Source organism: Euprymna scolopes, chromosome 14, assembly GCF_053919585.1.
Source record: "Euprymna scolopes isolate OS-2025 chromosome 14, ASM5391958v1, whole genome shotgun sequence".
NCBI lineage: Eukaryota > Metazoa > Mollusca > Cephalopoda > Sepiida > Sepiolidae > Euprymna > Euprymna scolopes.
This window is the reverse complement of record NC_136495.1, coordinates 159,479,562-159,486,016: the sequence shown is the minus strand read 5'-3', so window position 1 is coordinate 159,486,016 and position 6,455 is coordinate 159,479,562.

Below are 6,455 nucleotides of genomic sequence, written 5' to 3'. Positions count from 1 at the left end.
TCCAGCTAAAGCCAGACGCTATACCAACTATAATACCCAATCGGAGAGTACCTATAGCTATACGCTCTGAACTGAAGAAAGAGTTAAGCCGACTAACCACATTAGGAGTGATCAGACCAGTAGATAAACCCACTTCGTGGGTTAGCCAACTTGTCATAACAAGAAAGAAAACAGGACAATGAGAATATACTTTGATCCTCATGAGCTCAACAAAGCATATTGAATATGGATATTGGCACGTTGAGCTCGATGATGCATCCAGTGACTTGACCACCTTTCAGACATACTTTGGCCGATATTGTTTGCGTCGGTTACCATTTGGCCTGAACTCCTCAGCAGAGATATTCTAAAAAAAGCTGAATGAACAATTCCAAGACATGTCTGGAGTTGTTATCATTGTATATGACTTGGTAATCTATGGGAAAGACCAAGAAGAACATGACAGACTGCTCTCCAAACGACTCCAGAAATGCCAAACAATACGAGTTAAACTCAACCCAGAAAAACCGGAGACTGGACTAGACGCGATCACTTTCATGGGGCATTGCATCACTAAATCGGCATTGGAGTCGACCCAGAAAAAGTAAGGGCTATCACTGACATGCCAGCACCAGGAAACATTGGGGCTCTCCACAAATTCTTAGGTATGGTGAACTATATAGGGAAATTTATTCCAAATCTTGCAACAGTGACAAAACCCCTCCAGAGCCACACTAAAAAGGATGCCCCGTAGTCATGGTCAGATTCTCAACAAGCAGCTTTCAACACTATCAAAGAAGCAATCGTGAACATACCCGTCCTTAAATACTACGACCCCCCACAAGGAGCTGATTCTCGAGAATGATGCATGTGAGTACGGGTTAGGAACAGCGCTAATACAGGTTGACAAACCAATTGCATTTGCAAGTAGATCCCTATCAGGTGCCGAACAAAGATATGCGCAAATTGAGAAGGAGATGCTGGCAGTTGTATACGGCCTATAGAAATTTTACCATTACACACATGGAAGAGAAGTAGTAGTTTTGTCTGACCACAAGCCGCTTGTCTCAATCAGCAAAAAGCCCTTATCGAAGGCACCAAAATGGCTACAGAACTTCCTGATACGGACCCAGCAATACAACTACACACTACGATATAAACCAGGGAAAGATATGCCATTAGCAGATACTCTGTCACGAGCACCAACAAGCAAGCCAGAGTTGGAAGAAATAATGTCAGTGAATAATCTGACAATGCAGCCGATATAAGACCACAGGCTCACAGAGATTCACCAAAAGACAGTTGAGGTCTCCAACATGAGAGCACTGGCAGAAGTAATCGCTAAAGGGTGGCCGCATAATAAGGAAAGCTTACCCAACTCTATCAAACTGTTCTTTGATTAGAGAGATGAACTCACGGTACAAAATGGGCGTATACTGCGAAGAGTGAGAATAGTCATACCACATGTTATGCGGAGTGAGATGAAACAAAAAGCACATGCCGGCCACTCCGGCATAAATACATGTCTGCGAAGAGCGAGACACCTAATATTTTGACCAGGAATGTCTAAAGAGATTAGACAATACATCGAAGCCTGTGGCACATGTGCAACCTATGCAGACCGCCAGCCAGCAGAAGCAGAGATCATAGCACCAGTACCGGAAAGACCTTGGGAACAAGTCACAGCAGACCTCACATCAACTATCTCATCACAGTAGACAGACATAGCAGTTTCTTTGAAATTGACAAACTGTTTACGCCCACATCAGAAGCCATGATTGAATACATAAAAGGCGCATTTCGTGCGCCATGGAATTCCAGAGGTACTGACATCCGACAATAGTCCTCAATTTTCGTCTTACGCATTCAGAAAATTTGCAAGGAAATGGCTATTCATACACGAGACGATATCACCAGGCAACAGCCAAGCAAATGGTGCTGCCAAAGCAGCAGTAAAAATCGCCAAACGCCTCTTCCGGAAATGCAAAGCGTCAGAAGATCCATTGCTGGGACTGTTAAACTTACGCAACACACCCACTGAAGGACTTAGCACCGGCCCAGCACAAAGACTCTTTGGTAGAAGGACAAGATCAACGGTACCAGCTGTCGAATTAAAGCTCAAGCCCCGTTACCCACATTAAACTGATGAAGCATGGAGGAAACCGGAGAGGAGGATCAGGCACCATAAGACGGGAAAAGAGCTAAAAGGCCTCAACGTGAGTAATAATGTTCGAGTCCAGCCACCCAATCCTTACACAAAAGAGTGCAGGGAAGCAACTGTCCGAAAATGAATAACGGGTAGGTCCTATGAAGTGGAAGCAAGAGACGGACAACGATACCGCCGAAACAGGCGATTCCTGCGCAAAGCGCCCGAGTCAAAATATTCCTCCCAGGACACCATCAAACAACACACACAGCTGATGATCACCCTCAGTCCCAAATACAGCCTGACAATCCCATCTTACAAAAAGAAAGAATTACACAGGAAAATGAACCGGCTGAAGAAAACATTTGTGAAAGGAATCACAGCCAACTGCTGACCACGCGCTCAGGACGCATTATTTGAAAACCTGCACGCTACAAGGAATGAACAATTCACTCTCCCCCATGATTCCATTCAAAACTATATCCCTGTCCCTTCCCCCTTAGAAGAAAACATGGCGTGGGGAGATGTTGCGTATAGTTAAACCCCCACCACTGCCCTCTCTTGCCCTCCTAAAAAGGAGGAGGACTATGTCTTGTAACATGGCCGCTCAATAAAGCTGCTATTATATTTTAACTTCTGTGTCGTCTTCACTTTGATACTAACCCGTGAACGTAACACACTCTTCCTCACATGAAGAGAATGGTAAATAAGATTGCAACTTATCAAGGGTTTGGCACTCTTAACCTAACTAGTGTTTATCATCAAGTTGCCATCAAACTGCCAGAACGAATATGCACAGTTACTGAAGCTTCCGGATCCCTTTACTAGTTTCGTTGTATTGCATTTGGAGTGACCAATGAAATAGCAAGCTTCCAATGAGTCATCGATGATATCATTAAACAAAAAGACCCCCGAGGAGCTTTCAGTTACATCGACAATGCCAGTGTAGAAAATCAGGCTAAGCTTGATACAAATTTCAAAAGTATGAGCTAAAACTGAATGAAAGAAAGTGACTCTCCTCTGTTGCTTTTGTAGACTTCTTGGGTATGCTATAAGCAAACGTTCGATAAAATTAGACTCTGATAGGCTCAAGAGATTGATGGACTTGTTTGTCCCTCAAAGGCTTCCTTCTCTCCGACGAGCTATGGGAATGTTTTTACACTGTATGCACTGAAAAAAAAATGAGAAATTGTATCCCCTTACAAAAATTACTAAGGAAACACGGATGCATTTAAGCACCTTAGGGAAGAAATTGCTAAATCATCCCTAGTACTCATTAACACTTCCCTTAATCCTGAGATTGAAATTGATGCGGCCAAGCACTCCATCACTGCCTTTCGTACCGAGATATCTCGGTCAGTGGGTTTTTAAGAACTTGAATCTCCGCCGAGCAGAAGCACTCTACGGTTTAAAAGGTGGTCTATTTAATTGTAGAGGCGATCCAAAAAGGGTAACATTTACTGCTCGGGAAGCATTTTTAGTTGATCACTGATCTAAAATCTCTTATTTATGGTTAATTCCAAATGAAAGAGCAAAAAAAAAATGAGAATATTACGAGACGGAAGCTAGAACTTGCCTGTTTTAGCTATGATATTGCCTATCACCCAGGGAAACAAAAGGTTGCTGCAGACACCTAATCTCGAATTTGTTTTACCGTCTCCGCTGACGTATTACACTCCTTACACACATACTTATGCTATCCGGGCGTAACAAGGATGCTATATTACGTTAGAGCCAAACAAATTCTATATTCTGTGGAAGATGTTAGAGCAGTTACGAAGGCCTGCTGGGACTGTTCTGAAGTAAAGCCGAGGTTCTTAAGGTGGCACCTCAGATTCTCTTAAAAGCCAGTCAGCCATTTGAAAGAATCAGGATGGACTTCAAGGACCATTACCGTCAAATTCTCGCAATCAATACATATTGATAGTCGTTGACAGATACTCTCATTCAACTTTCACTTTTCCCTGTGCCGATGTTTCAAATGCAACTGTCCGAAAACACCTAATTAGCTTATTCTCCATATTTGGAAATCCTTTTTTGTACATTCTGATCATAGAACAGCTTTGATGTCGGGTTACTAACGGAATTATTGCTTTCCGAGGCATTCCTAGTAGTCGAAAGACTGCTTTCAATCCTCAGGGTAATGGACAAGGGGAAATATGTAATGGTCGCATCTGGAAAAAGACGAGCCTATCTCCACGATCGAGAAACCGCCACATTACAAATTCAGATAAATATAGTTTTCTACAGCATTTACTCACTACATTAATTTTACTCTACTTGAATCAATCCTAATTATGTTCATATTCGCATCAATAATAGACGACAGCAGTGTCATTACACCACTTATATCCTTTGGATCATAGGACGGGCAGTTTGGAGACAGAACTAGATCATGTACCTGAGAACCAACAGCTAAAGAATACACCTATGCAGTCCAACAATTCAGATTCTTCGCCAAGCGTGCTTGAAAACTACATCCCTGAGAACTTTACTCTTGCTCCTTCCAACTCAGATGATCGATAGATCATCAGAGGAAGATGAGCTGCTGAATCTCCATATTTAGCTAAAAACTATCAGCTTTGACCTTTGTTTCCTTTTTGGCAGTTTTAACAGAGACCCGCTCCTCTGAATTCACATATTTTTATGTAGCAAGACAATCATACAGCTTCGAACTTCACTGAGTGGTAGAAAATCAGCGGATAATGTGCTGAAAAGAAAAACATTTTTAACTTCCAGTTATGCTCTCCGGACGTAACTTACCTTAAGCTTTTTTTCTTTCTTTAAATCAAATGTAGTACTTGTAGCAGATCGTACCCGCATAGTTCTCAATAAAATAAAGCTTCTTTTAAGTGTGGAAATTGAAAATGCAACGAAAAAGTTTTTTCTCCTTTTTATTTTGAAATTGTGTTTTTTGGTTTCGTTTTTTTCTTTCTTTTTTTAGTATATTTCGCTGATTATTTTACGATATAACGGTATGTTTCATTGCGACAGTGATAACGTTTTAAATGTCTTGGGAAATGAAGATTGTTCAGCGTTCGTTAGTTCACCATTTGAAGAAAAATATCACGTCGGGGTAACCAATCTGTTGGGGACAGGATGGTCTGTTGTGTGATAGACGACCCCGTCCCCATGTGCGAGTAATGGTGGATGTATTTAATGGTAGAGGAACTGAAAAGGCAAAAGGTCGCGTAATGAAGGCGAAAATATACCGTTATATATCAGCGAAAGAAATGCAATTTATTTACATAAATATACATGAAGAAGCGATAGAAAGAATGAGAGTTCGTTAGAATAAGAGTTCGTTACTTGCGATCGGTAGCTGCGAAAGGCTGACTGGCTAGTCAGGGCGATGTGGTGGCTCATGCCACCCGGAACGGTGTTTGTTACATCTTGACTGCTTGAAGGTCCAGCGCAAAAAAAAGAAAGATGGGAAAAAAGAAGTGACGTAGCTAGGTCGCTCATCTGAGTTAAAGGGCGATAATCGAGTTAGGCTGGGAGTTTTCAACTCCCACATAAGCATCGTCAAACTTGGGTTTTTTCATTGCAATTTATTAAATACAAAATGTTGTGAAATAAAACAACATAATTTATCATTGCAACCGGACTATCTTGTTTATATTGCAAATACAATTTTTTCCTTGCCATATGAATAAAATTGGACGTAAGGGGCTACCATTTGGGACCATGTCTACAAAAGATTAACAAGATGTTGGCTTACGTTACATTTGGACTTGTGCATATCTGTTCAATCAGGGATACAGGAAGAGAATTCAAAAGTCTAGCTGTTCCAGGAAAGAAACTATTAGAGAAGAAAGGTTTCTGGCATTTAGGGACCTCAACAGTGAAGGAGTGTGATTTATACGTCGAAGAGGCAGAAGTGCAATGAGTTCATAAGAACACATTCCCTTAAAATACTTTAAAACATGCACAGGGATGCAACATTGCGGCGACAGAATAAAGTTTGAGTTCAGTTGACAAATAGGCACCTATTAGATTAAAGATCCTTTTTGGGCGCTATCTAAGAGGGAGAGACCAATTGTAGATGCATTAACCCAGATGTTGCAACAATACTCTATATATTGCAGTGATCTTGTTTTTGTTTGTATGTTCTGTTTTACCAATTTTCCTTATATTTTCTGCCAATTATTTCTCTTATCTTCGCATGCTAAATTGGATCATTTTCTTCTATGCCGGGGCATTAATATTTCATGTTGTTCTAGATCCTTTGTTAGTATCTTCATCAAGCTGTTTTCATGTGTTCACATATGTTGCAATATATCTTGTTTCTGTGTAAAAAAAATCTAAATTTTACAAAAGATATTGTTTT